Here is a 14286-nt window from a genome sequence, read left to right as displayed (position 1 = left end):
TCTTTATACAGTATATACACTGCAAACTCTCAACCAAGACACACACTTCTTCACCACTTCTAAGACCTGGCTAGCAGAGCCAACTTGTTACATATGGAGAAAGCACAATACAATGTCTGTCTCAATTCTGTAACCTTTGACGAAAGGTGGCAACCGCTGTTGTCTATCAGGGGTGTCTTAAAATATTTGATTCTCACTTGGTGACTGTGTAAAGTGGTTTCATTGTTTATTTATTTATTTGGACCTGTGCTTGTACATGTGTGTATATATAATGTGTGCATACTTCGTTACAATATTTCCTTTTTCATTCAACCCTGTCATTGTTAGTCTATTGTTATTGTTTTTTGCTTGTCTATGGGCGGGTTACTTTGTTGTGTTCTGTGCTTTTTTCTTGTTAAACAGAAAAGCAATAAATAAAATATAAAAAAATAAAAAATAAAGAATGCACACGCCACAATTAAGCAGAAACTCCTGAACTGCACACAACTCACAACACAAGAGAGACTAGTCATACGCAGACAAACACTACACTTTCCCTCTCCCCTTCTACAGCTAAAGTGCATCTCTTCTGTCGCCCCCATGAGAAATTATTAGTTATGACAACAAAACTGTCCGCGCATCCCCATGATACAAGCCTTCCGTGATCGGGCAAAAAAAAAAAAGGTGTATGGACGTCACATGCTGTTCTGCTATTAAATTGGTATATTGAATAGATTTAAGACATTTAAGTGTGTTTCCATTCATTCTGGAACTGAATCAAGTTCTACTAGTGCTTATGTGCCAGCTAGAGCTGGGCAATATATTGGTATATTGATATTGCGATATCAGACTATATATTGTGTTAGATTTTGGACATCGTAATATCGTAATATGGCATAAGTGGCTGCATTACAGTAAAGTGATGTCATCAGACTTATCAGACTTGTGTAACTGTTCTATTATTATCCTTCACCCAGTTAGTCATTATATCCACATTACTGATCATTACTTATCAAAAATCTCATTGAGTAAATATTTTGTGAAAGCACCAATAGCCCTACAATATCGTTATGATATCGATATCAAGTTGGTAAAAAATATTGTGATATTTGATTTTCTCCATATCGCCCAACCTTAGTGCCAGATGGTAGCTAAATAGCGAGCTATAATAAGACATTACCTTCCACGTCATTTAGCCGACGTTCTTATCCAAAGCAACTTACATTTGCTACATATATGTTGGAGGTCACACGCCTCAGGAGTGACTAGGGGTTAAGTGCCTTGCTCAGGGAGGCATTGGTTAATGTATCGCAGTGGGAATTGAACCCAGATCTCCCACAACAAAGGCAACAACGATGTCATCAAAACGTTGCTATGATGATGCAGATGCATGTAAATGTGTACTCAATTCATTTTTAATCGAAAAATAACTTTCCCATCAGCGTTCCTCAAATAAGCTGTTAACGATTAATGGAAAATCTGATGAGATCCAACGTATAAACTTTCTGACGATATTCGTGAAATCCAAATCCTTCAATTTGACGGTTTCCATAAGGAATTTTCCATTTGATAAAACTTAATTTGGATGGAAACAAGGCAAGTGACTCTGCTTCTGTCCTTTCCTCTTGGGACTACTCTTCGTCCTTCTCTCCCTTTCTACATCCACTCCTCTTCTCTGCGGTCATCTTCCAGTGACTCTCCTCTCCCTTCCTATCTTCCCTCTGAGAGAAGTATACTCTACTGCTCTCTCTTCTTCTCTCCCAGTTGCCAAATCTCAGCCTTTCTTCTATTTACTTAATCTGCCTTTCCTCTTATGTCCGCCTCAAAAATGACTAATTCTATTTCCTGTCCTCTAATATCCTCAGAAGTTCTCATTATCTTTCCCTTACTCTGCTTTCCTATTCCCAATCTCTTCCCTCGGAGCTACTTCTTTTATCTTATCCTCTAATTCGGATAGGGAGAAAGAAAACTAGTTGTCATCGAGAATTAAAAAGTTGCATTCTTGAATTTGACTCATTTAACATTGTTAAACATGTCTAACACTATTCCATTTTTTGAGGGGGGGCGGTTGTAAGAACCCAATTAAAAAAGATGGTTAACATTGGTAAGGACAACATATCCTGACCATTTAGTCCCGATTATGGTTCAAGCTACAATCCCAAACATCCAAAAATTCAAGTGATAACAACTTTATTTGACCCTTACTGCCAGGTAAACAACCACATCTTTGATGCTGGACACTTCCAGTGTTTTCTGTCAGAACACTGATAAAAACTCCCTCGAGGGAATCACAAGACATTATCCAGCTGTTCCCACAGCCTGAGTACTCCTCCTGATGAGTACACTGATCATCTTGTGATGGCGAGAGGCTACCCAGCATGAGGCTACCCAGTGTGAGGCTATCCGGCATGAGGATACCCAGGGCATGGATACCCAGGGCACGGATACCCAGCGCAAGGCTACCCGGCCTGAGGCTATGCTGTTCGAGGCTACGCAGCAAGGTGGCACAACTCTTTTTTGTTAAAGAGCAGCTATTGTACAATTTCTTCTGTTCTTAGGTTCTGCTGTAGTATAAAACCACATTGTCCGGTAACACTTTACTTGACAGTATCAACATAACCGTTACGTAACACTGTCATGAACGTGTCATAAATGTTATAACGTTGGTTTACTCTGTGTTTGTCATGACAAGTTCACATTGTACGGGTTGTCTTGATCATGACACGTTGACATTAATCAAAGTGACATTACCAGAAGTTGACATTAATGTCAAATCAATGTCAACCTGTCATGACAAAAACCGAATTACACTTAATGAAAGAAGTCATAAACAAAAAAAGACAGTTTCATGCCATGGTCATGCCATTTCATGTCACAGTTATGTCTATACTGTCAAGTAAAGTGTTACCCAGTATTGTCTATTCCAGTTTAATATCCTCGTATCTCTGTCCAAAATCAAAGCAAAAACCCAAAGCTTAAAGGTCCCATAGCATGAAAATGTCTTTGAGGTTTTTTAACATTCATATGAGTTCCCACAGCCTGCCTATGGCCCCCCAGTGGCTATAAATGGTAAATAGGTGTAAACCGAGCACTGGGTTTCCTGCTCACCCTTTGAAAAAATGAAAGGGTCAGATGGGCCAATCTGGAATCTTGGAGAGGGTAACCCTGGACCTTATGACCTCATAAGGGGCAAGGTTACCTCCCCTTTCTCTGTTTTGACCGCCCAAAGAATCTGGCCCACCCATGAGAGAGAGACATCATGACTTTCAAACGAGCTAAGTGGCAGTTGGGCAAAAGGGTGTGCTTTTCATGTGTTTTTCCCGGATTTGTGGCAGCCCCCAAAGAGGTTTTAGCAAGCCCCAAAGGAAACCAGCACCAAGTAGCAATTCAAATCCTCTCTAAATGTGTTTAAGAGCAAATGTGTTTACACAACAATCGTTGAACAAGTAGAACATGAACTTCAATAGGAGAGCTACTCTCAGTTTTATCTCCAGAGCCAGCTGTACCTGACTCCCGCAGTGATTTTTAAAAATAATATATATAAACCATATATCATTTTTAACTATTTTATCATTTATTTATCAAATTGTCAGAATTGACAGGCAAGTGAATACCATACCCCCCCCCCCCCCCCCCCACCATAACAACTGCATGCATGCTCGCCAGGATACACTGCTGTCCTATTTATTACATTCACTCTTCCGATCAGTAACTCATCTGGTGTGTGATACTAGTGTCAATTAATGAGTAGCAGAGACGGAGAGCATGAGTAGGAGCTGTCCATTAGCGTAGGAGCAACTTTTGGTAAGTATTGTGATAAATTATTTTGTCATTTTGACTGTATGCCTCCACTTCCCCCTGATTGCCTGCGAGCTTCTCCTGACTTTTGTGGGACAGAAAGTCCTGTGGTTATGCCACAATCGTTAGCCTATTCTTATTAAAATGCCTGTTAAGGGGCTTTTATACATTTTCTTGTTTCTTCAGAAATACACAATGGACAAATGCTGTCAAAGTGACGCCCAAATAAATGGAGGTCAATGGAATGCTAGCAAAAGGTGATGGATGCTTACCCCATGCATATCTCCAGAACATTCTGAGACTAACACCGCATCGTTGTTTGAGACCTGTTTCAGTCTCAGGACCAAACTCTCACGAGATCTGACGTGAACGCCCTTACAAAACTAATCTCAGTGCTGCTAAATATGTATTTTAGCTGTTTAAATGTTAGCAAAAAGAAAGTATTAATAAATGATAAAAATATAACTTTTCATCCATTCCCACAGCCATTCTGTAGACAGGAAGTGTGTACCATTTTATATCATTGGCGCTATCTTAGTTCTAGAGGATCTCTGGTTTATCCCCCCTTTGTGCTCTTCCCATCCGCATCACTGTTATCTTGCTGCCCACTAGCACATTTACCATCTTACGTAAAGTGGTTGGTACAGGTGGTTCGTTTCTACTGTGAACAAATGTTTGGATTGTCTCCCTGCTTCTCTTTATTCCACTGTTGCGCTGCCTACTCGCAGATTTACTCTCTTATGTAAAGTAATCACTAAAGGGCTCCCTTTTAACAATATCTAGACACCCACGCATGAGTCCAGCTTCAGAGGAATAGCAAGTACTAGCAATGGAACACAAAGGAGTGGAGAGGAGGAAGAGGAGGATACGGGACAGATTACAATAGAGAGACATGGGATTGAGTGAGCGAGATGAGGAGCCAGAGATAGAGGAAGAGAGCGCTTGACAGTAAGCTGACAGAGAGGAACACTATCATGCTGCTCCAGCGCTGAGCCTCCTTTCCTTCTTTAACTCCTTGTCTTCTCTTCCTATTCCTCCTCCGCTCATTACAGATGCTCTACTTTCTTTCCAAACTTTGACTTATCTATCTATAAATCAGTATCAATAATAATCAATATCAGTATAAATAATGCATGATATTTTATGTATTTTGTGACTAGATTCTGAATCTGCAACATCACATTCAATCAATTCAGGTTCACAGATTTTGGACAGCCTAGTTTTTGCCGCTATTTCTAACATTTTGGGGGCTTTTTTCAACGTTGTTTTTTAATTTATTTTAGATGTATATATTTTTTTTAATCCAAAAGCCAAATACGTCCACTCACTGGCATAGCTTACTAATAAACTTACTGTATTGGCTGCATAGAAATATGTTCTCTATCTAAATTCACAGCGCACAACATTAATATTTTGACTGGTGAGAGAAATGCCGTCACGTAACCAACCGGTATACAAATATAAATGTATCCCTTTGGCTTTCTGATTGTTTTTTCATAGAAGAAGACGCTGGCTGATGTACCAGAAAAGAAAAACATGCCATTTTCTTTCAGTTTCACATTTAAATATAAAAACCAGCTCTTTACGGTGATGCCACTTTTTTATCTTAAAGGTTGTTTCCAAACCAAAAAAACAGTAAGATTTCTACTTTTTCACACACACACACTCCCTGAATCCCATGACTACAGCTCTGTCAACAGAATCTTTACCGTGTTGGTGTTTGTGTGTGAGTCTGTGTGTGTGTGTGTGTGTGTGTGTGTGTGTGTGAGATTATATTCAATATAAACAATAGGCCAGCTCTGCTGCATGCAGATATCCTGCCAAGCGTGGGCTGAAGCCCTGACACGTCACTTTTATCCTTTCTCTGCTGGATGTGTTACAACAGCTTTACTTATACTTAGTGCTTATTCCACCATCCATACATTATTGCACATGTAGCCTCACATGCTTTATGTCCGTGCACATACCAGGCTTTGTGTGGGCAGGGAGGTATGCAGAACACACCGCAAATAGTCCATCAAGTTTGATCGTTGGTTGTCTCCGAGACTTTCCCGACTTTGGCAGACTGGGTCAGAATTTGTCTAAGCAGACACTGTTGGGGCCAGACTTTCATATGTATTTATACCTCATATCTAAGACTGGGAAGCAGTTCACTGGGTGACAGTTAATATTTGTGATTATGCAAATGCCATTGTAGTATGTAGTGTTCTGTTGGGGAGAAGCCCTCAGGAGAAAAGACATCTGAATGGCGTCCATCTTCCAAAATGCAATACCCAAACTAATTGGCACGTGACTGTGGAGTGTGAGAGCCGCCAGTTGACAATCTCTGGTACTAGCCAGTCAGAAACAGAGTATGAGGGCGTGCCCTGACAGTACCTAGGTAAGGACTACTAGCCAGTCAGAAGCAGGTATGAGGGCATGCCTGGCTAGCCGCTAGGCGAGCATTATAACGTTTTGTCTCTGAAGTAAAGGCTGGACTACAGCTACTGCTCCAAACTACTAGAGCTGTTTGGAGCAGTCTGTGAACAGTTTTCTGTTGGAGATGGTAAGTCCCTTTGGAGGGGGGGACTTTTTTTTTGTGCTTTTTCACTTTGAAAACCTATAACGTGCACAAAAAAGAGATATAATAAGAAAAGGGAAAAAGACAAAAAGCATAATATGAGCACTTTAAGAAGGCCTAGGTGACACATAATAAAAACAGTGCTCTCAAGTGTTGTGCACGTTAATTGCCCTAATTACACAAGGAACAAAAGACAACGTGTGCCTGTTTGTTTTTGCTCTAAGGAGCCTCCGGTCTATCTCGGCACAGAGGGAAGAGTGGTCGGTCAGAGAGTAACAAGATTGGCCACGTCTTCTGCAAAACCTGTCCTTCAGAGATCTTTTTGAGAGAGAGCTGCTGTGTACCAATTATTTTAAAAGCCTCTGTGACAATTTTGGACGGACAACTTTTGTTCTGTATTTTAAGGCTCCGTTAGGATTGGGCGTCGTTTGGAGTTTGAACAACTCTAATTCTAATTCCAGTTCTTCCTCTCAATTACGGCTCTTATCGATTGCGATTCTTTGAGGGGTGGAGATGAAACGGGTCAGATGCTTATTTCCAAGTGAGATAGATTTCATGTTGATTTACAGTTTTAACATACATCCGCTGCTCACTGTGTTCCATCATAATAAGCTATGGAAACCAAAACTTGCACGTGTTAGATTTGGAACTGATAATTGGATTCTAAGCCAAATTTTCCAAATGATTTAAAAAAAAAATTACATAAAGGAGCCGGTTCTCGATGCCCATTCCTTTTTCCCGTAAATAAAACTTTTCATACCTGCAGTGGGAAAACTCACGGTTCTCCCCTCCACAACAAGGACAGAGGACTTTGCCCTTCCCAAAGACTTATGGACATTTACCCTGGATGGCCATTAGAAAACCTGTCATCATGCAAAGATGCCATGTTATTCTTGATGCAAATTGTGTGAGCTCATGCATCGGCAAGGTAAATTCATACCTTTTCTCTCTAAGGTTTAGGACCACGGTCCTTGGAGGATCTTTGTATCCCCTTACAGCTGCACTGAATGAGCATGGACTTTTTGTGCATATTAATGCACTGTTAATTAACTTGGGGATGCTAATGAGTATGGTGCTAAGTAACATTTGTTTTACACCTGGTTGAGCGGCAGATCTGTTCTCCCCACGGACTGCAAAACAGAGACAGAGCTACAACAGTACACTGCACTGGGTTCAACTTATTAAAGTTAGCCCAAAGGACATGTTGGATTTTACTGCGAGGAAAGGAAATGCCCTTATTTCTTTTCATGAATATGACTCTGACCTTATTAAGCAGGAAAGATTGCAGGGTGAGGGACAACATGTGACAATGGACCCAGGATGAATGCAGTTCTGGGAGAAAAGCCACAAGGATGTTCTAATTTATTTCAATGAAGCAAAATGATCTTATCTTTGGGTCTTTGGATCCTAATAAAATCTGTTCAACCACTGTGAGTCCGCTCAGGTTCACAGATACAATATTACGCATAGCTACTGGAAAATTTCAGAGACATAACACATTATTTGGTCATCTCTAAATCTTCTAAGTCCAGCATGAGTTTAAATCCTCCTTCAGGAAAAAAGGAACCTCTGAGTTGGGATGGCCCTACATGTAACTTCATGGTGGTTAAACTGTACTGCTTAGTCCTAATTCTCCTCCATGTTGTCCTCGGGTGAAACTACCTCAAATAACATGATTAATTCCACACAACGCTCTTTGGCAAGCAGAAATCTCTACTTTCATTAATTTCGGGGTGTCTTATTAAATTTTATAGCATTTGAAAAAAAATATTGAAGTGGTTTAGAAATAGTACTGAGTAAAGGTTGACGTATTCCAGTCTGTGATTATCAATCAACATCCATTCCTTTAATTTTAGTCAAAATAATTCCTAATTTCTGCTTTTGTAACTCAAACATTAGGTATAATTACCTATAAATGAAATTTATTGATCATAAATTCCAAAAGTAAGTGTAAAATGGAAGCTAAGAAGTTAGTGTTACGTTGTGTTGAACATTGAGAAAAGCTGTAAAAGTGTTTAAAAAAGAGACAAAAAAGTGAAAAGCATTGATTAAAAAGCATCAACAAAAGACAACACAAGGGTTAAATGCTTCTGTGTTATTATTATCTCGAGAACCTTCTGAGTTTTCCATAACAGTTACTTTCTAGAGAAGCTGTTATGATTTGACCTCTGTGGGGCTTGTTATTACGGACGGTGCTCATGAAATCACAGTGGTCTACCGCTGCAGAATGAAGAGAAAACAAAGACTGGAATGGAAATGTTATGTTATTTTTGGCATTAGAAAAAATACTTGTTTTGGCCTAGTCAGGTTCTTTCTGGCGATCGGGGAAAAACTGGTAAATGAATATGAGAGTTATTAATTCCCTTAAGAATTGACGGTGCCCACTCGCAGCTCCAGATTGTTCTGGGCCACTTTAGCCTCGCATTGCCAGACCTTCCTGAGGGTGCTCTGCTTTATCAGCATTTCTTTAAACCAATTGTAATGGTCTTGGACGGTGCTAAGCCGCCGGACAGAGCCCAGGTGTCTCTGCTAAATAGTCTCAGCAAGGAACTTGTTTTGGTGCAACATGTGTACGTTCAAAAGTTTGAGTTGTGCAACAGAAAACTTTGATTGGTCAGATAGTCTAGCTAGCTGTCTGGATTTACCCTGCAGAGATCTGAGGACCAGGTAACCATAGTCCTCGGAAATCCACCAGAGGTTAGAACGCCAACGCAGAGAGAGAGGACGGGGACAGACATCCTGCAGAAAATGAAGGAAATCCGATGAAACCTCCAGCGGCACCGGAGCAATCGTGTAAATGAATTGTCGTCGATATATTCTAGGTCCCCTTTAACCCCTGGCTACATCCATGCTGACATGCTTAAGACTAAAGGCCAAAGCCAAGAGCTCAGAGGGAAACAACCTGCATCCTCAAAAGATGTAGAAGACGTTGATAATCCTAGATTACTGCTGTAACAAGGTAGTTAAATAGTTAGAGCAGAATAACACAGCATGTCTTACTAACCTCTTCATAATGTGAAGACCTGCCGGCCTCGTTAAGGTAGCTGTGCTCAGCTATTTAATGAATCGCCAACTTTTTAATTATTGACTCTTTGGTTTGTGTAATTATCTCTGAAAAAAAAAGAACGTCTCTAAACCCAGCCTTTTAAATGTGAATATGTTCTAGTTTTTTCTCTCCTCTGTGACAGTAAACTGAATATCTTTGAGTTGTGGACAAAATTTGAGGACGTCATCTTGGGCTTTGGGAAACACCAATCCACATTTAAAGTTCACAGACCATCCATTCAACCAGGAAATAATCCACACAATAATCGACTATAAAAAATAACTAAACAAAACCATAGAAATTATTATTATCCTTTCCCTTACCTCATCACAAAAACAACTTTCCTCCAGATAATGAAACAGTTCTCTTTAGATCCGGCAACAAAACTTCTTTACCCTTGTTCTCTGTGAAATATGTGCACCAATCTGCACTGAGTCATTGTTTAAAGCCTGTGTGTGGACCAGAACCTGCAGGTCCTCGTGCTCACGTCGTCACTAAGGTTGTCCTTGTTAAAAACTATACAAGGTGACAGAAATCATTTATTCCCAGCGGCGGGGGACGAGCAGAGAAGCCTGGCCTCCATTGTAAATCAGCCTGGAAGTGTCTGAACGCAGTTAATCTGTACACAGATGAGATATGACAGGATTTGAAATGCTTGTAGATTATGAATGGATTAGCGTGCCTTACACGTGCAATACTGAATATTATAGCAGGAAACACGATGGGCAACACTGTGCCGGTGTACTGAGCCGTCTATGTCTGCAAAGTGGAATTACAGGCGTGTGTGTGTATGATATGTGTGTGTGTGTGTGAGTGTTACAGCAGCACCTAAATATTTGAAGAGTGTGCTGTGTGCCGCTGGTGTGCTGCGTGTCCAGACTGCAGAATCACTTGCCGCTTGCTTAAACATTCAGATTAAAACGCATCATGAATGTTTCATAAAGAACAAACACAAAACACACCTAAATCCCAGCATCGCCTGGAAACGCATGGACCACATTCTGTTTCAGAAGATTATTATAAACCCGTAGCGACAGTCGTTCTGATCAATTATGATACAGATGACAAACGTTCGGATTTAGAAACACCCGCAGCTGATAACCAGGCCTTGCTGAAATGATTCTGCGGATATTTCTGATGATTTGTAAGTTTTCAAAGTAGGCCTGGAGGTCGAGACCCATGCATAGGAGGCACTTAGCTGGGGTTAGCAGAGTGGAGTAATAATATTTTATAAATATTTGTATAGCGCATGTTATACAAGGAGTGCTGTGCAATAACTTGAAGCAGTAGCGCTAAGCCTCCAACTGCTGGTCCATCCGTCTAGTTTCATTTTCATTTTAGCCCCCCCGCCCCACACACTATCCCTCTGCTCTGCAAGTGGCCTCCGTGTCATGTATGCTGTTACGTAACACCAAGGGCTGAGGGGAAGCAAAGGAGGGGAAGTGCGACCAATCAAACGCAGCCACCGACCAACACGCCGTTGGTTTTGTTTTGAATGGAATTAGTTAAGAAGAAGAACTGGAATTACCGCCTTTCCTCCGCCAAGCAGTTAAGTGGCAGTTTATATCATGTCTGTCCGGACTCATAATATATATTTGGTGAAGACTGGAGGAATGAAAGGCATTAAGTGTGCATTAAGTGTGTTTTTAAAAGTTGAATATTTTAGAATGAAAGTCTGAATATATAGAATGAGAGTTGAATATAAACACTGAAAGTCTTAATATTTGGAATTTTGAAACGCATTAACAGGCCCAAAATAATAGTCTACTGATATTCATATTCAAAACCGCTCTACTGATGAAAAAAAGTATTCACTGTTTCATCATGGAAGACCGCTCTAGTAAACATCCCAAGCCAGCCAGTTCCTGCTTATCCTTCAAATGGTAATACAGGAAATAAACCTCCCCCTCCCACAGCTCCAACAGCCCATACTACAATCTCTGCCCTTTTGAGTGAACCTTCATTTCATGCTGACCTGCTCATACTGTCACACTTGTTGAAGTAACATATGTAAGGATTAATCACATCAAAAACACAAGATGGCGCCGGAGTTTTGAGGATTTTAATTCTCCTCCTTATCGGGTCTGCAGCCTTGCAAACTGTTGGCTGGGTGGTTATGTACAGCAACCATAGCAACACACAAAGCTGACCATAAGCCGTAAACAGCAGTTAAACCCCAATTGGGACAAATATTCTGAATGAGCTGTATACATCCAGTGGATCCAATGTATGTATCCAGAGCATGCGTCTAAATCCTGAATAATACGGGAATATCCCACGTCTTAATATTGGGGAAAAAGGCTTTTTTCGGAATATCCTACCGGAATATGCTGTTAACATTGTCATATTCGAAATATAAAAGTGGAATATTGTTGTGCATGTAAACATCCTCAATGTGTCTCACCCCTCTGGGATGTCAGGCTTTTGGCCCCGCCTTCCTATGTTGCTGCCCACAGTAAGCAAGCTCACATCAGGCCAAAACATGACTCATGTGACTCACACCCTGACAGTTCTCCCTCATTTTCAACCTTCCTTTCTTCCCTCACTCTGTGCCAGGAGCTGTCTGCCCAATAAAGCACAGGGAGCATTAACATCAGTAGTCACTGGACAGCAGTGGAGGTATTTGTGTTCTCGCCCATGTCCAAACTTTGCAACCTGTATCTGCGCCAGCACAACACTGCTCGGCTAACTTCATCCGATTTATGGCTTTATTGTGTGGAAGGGGACCGCTCGGCATTGGGGAACACAATGCTACATAACACATCATCCACTTAGGGTGTGTGTGAGTGTGTGTTTGTGTCTTTTCACAGAGAGTTAAACTGGAAGCCAGAAGACTACTTTGTGGCTGTGTAGTGGCTGCACACTGACTGCCACATCTGAACACACATACACACAGAAACGGCAAACTTTTGTGTTTTCACAAGCCTGTTTGTGCTGCCATCTCCTGCTTTTAAATTCATAATCATAAACCAAACATAAGCCTCCACCGACTCCAGAGCAGTGGGCTCACCCCAAAAATCCTATTCCTATTATCCGTTGGTTTGTTTTGCACACACATACACACGCACAATGAAGAGCTCGGCTCCCCAAACCCAGATTGAGAACATTAGTGTTGTGAGGAAGGCCGGGCCACTGCCAGGGTGGATTGAGAGAATTTCAGGAGCTTGGCACACAACGGCTCAGATCCCCTCCATCATTGTAATCCTGGGCACCCTCAGTAATAGATTACCTATTGATCCTGTCTGCAGTATGACGGGCGCTGAGCCTGGCAGCAAAAAGAGAGAGCAGAGAGCCATCTCCACACACAGGGCGAGCCGGGATGTGGATTACAGTGATTTAAGCGAAAAAGTCACACTCACTAACCACAATGTGTAGGCCTATTTGTAGAAGCAGAGGAGGCCTCCATACTGCGGTGTGTAAACACTTTTTAAAGAAGCTGGGTATCACAATAGTGCCTTATAGCGGAACGTTAGATCAATTTCAGACTCTGAAATATAACATCTTTTACTCCTCTTAGGAATCTATTCAATTGCAAAAATTGCAACTGCGCAGCCCTATACTCAAACACACACACAAACATAACTTCTAGCAAACACAACAAGCTCGTACATTGACACAACTGTGTTCTAATTATAGAATAATTCTTGATAATTACAGCTTTGTGTCATGTCATTAAGTCAAGACTTCTGGTTCATCAAATTGAGACATGATGTTGTTATACAATGACTTTTTCTCATTAAATGACATTTCTTATCATAATATCTTTTTTTATGACTGTTATTTATGATTTTCTCAAAATAAGAACTACATTCAAACAACTATACAGATCTTTTAACGTCTCTGGTCACACAAAAACTGTTGTTTTTGAAAAGATGCCTGGAAGTCTGGAATGTATCTAGTGGTTGCACCATGACCATTCATTGCACTTTATTATGTTGTTCTCTGCTCTATTTCACATGTTTTCTATGTCTTGTTATGACATTTTAATATTTTTCAATTTTAATAAAGAAGTTCATGTTTAAAGTTAAAGTACCGTGGTAACATTGGCTTCGAGAATCGTCTTATTTAACTGGTACTGGCGCCAACTTCTGGATTTTTGGTATTGTGAGTATGAAAGACCTAATCTGTGTAAGTTGGCAGGTTTGGGGGGGTGTCCATCAACAACGGACTTTCCCCAAGGTGACCAGGGTTCATGTCCCATTCTTGTCCCCCGTGTCACTGAAACGTATATTTTGTAACCCCACACACCATTTTTTCCTAACCCTAACGGCCAATCCATGCCTCTGCATTAAATCTACCGATCCTATGTTGTGGCCTGACATGCACCTCTCGAAACATTTAACTACACGCCTCTTCTCGTATGGTTCTCCTTCTCCATAAACAACAAGAAATCAAGGAGAGGGTTAACTTTTCAAAAAGTGACGCCAAGAGACTTGACCAAGCACATTTAAATATGGCAATAAAGGAGACTTTTGCGTCATTAAAAAACGCCAAAGGAACCCGGTGGGGAGTGAGCGTGTGTTGGCTTCTCTGCTCCTGGTCAGAAACTTGATCTAGCCCTCCTGATACACAAAGTGGAGCGGCGGCAGCACCCAGTGTTTCATTCCTCATTCTTTAACTCCCTCCAGCTTCCTAGGCGAGGAAGCTGGAGCGAGAGAGCACGAGCAGATGGCAGCGGAAGCACAGCCACTGAGCCAACGCAGCATAAACGGCCACCTTTTTCTCCAGCCGGCGGGCGTTAATCACACTGCCTCGCACTGACCTGTACTGCTACCACTGAGCCTCACACTGTAACACCGCACGGTGCTAAAAGACGGAGCCAGATGGGACATTTAGGGAATTACTTCAAGCTAATTTAATGGAGCTTACTTGTTACGTGTGTGTGTGTGTGTGTGTGTGTGTG

General features: G+C 41.2%; 1 protein-coding gene and 1 long non-coding RNA gene across 2 annotated transcripts in view; one reads left to right on the top strand and one right to left on the bottom strand.

The window, feature by feature from the left end:
- Window positions 1-14286, bottom strand: part of LOC117939089 (pleckstrin homology domain-containing family A member 5-like) — a 236663-nt gene that overhangs the window by 200912 nt on the left and 21465 nt on the right. The window lies entirely within an intron of this gene.
- Window positions 10180-14286, top strand: part of LOC117938555 — a 13198-nt gene continuing 9091 nt past the window's right edge. Inside the window, exons 1-2 of the long non-coding RNA XR_004655419.1 lie at window positions 10180-10190; window positions 10226-10235. This is a non-coding gene — a long non-coding RNA (uncharacterized LOC117938555). The remainder of the gene's footprint in view (window positions 10191-10225; window positions 10236-14286) is intronic.

The sequence above is a fragment of the Etheostoma cragini genome, chromosome 23 (assembly GCF_013103735.1).
Source record: "Etheostoma cragini isolate CJK2018 chromosome 23, CSU_Ecrag_1.0, whole genome shotgun sequence".
NCBI classification, from domain to species: domain Eukaryota; kingdom Metazoa; phylum Chordata; class Actinopteri; order Perciformes; family Percidae; genus Etheostoma; species Etheostoma cragini.
This window is presented reverse-complemented; position numbering and strand designations above follow the sequence as displayed.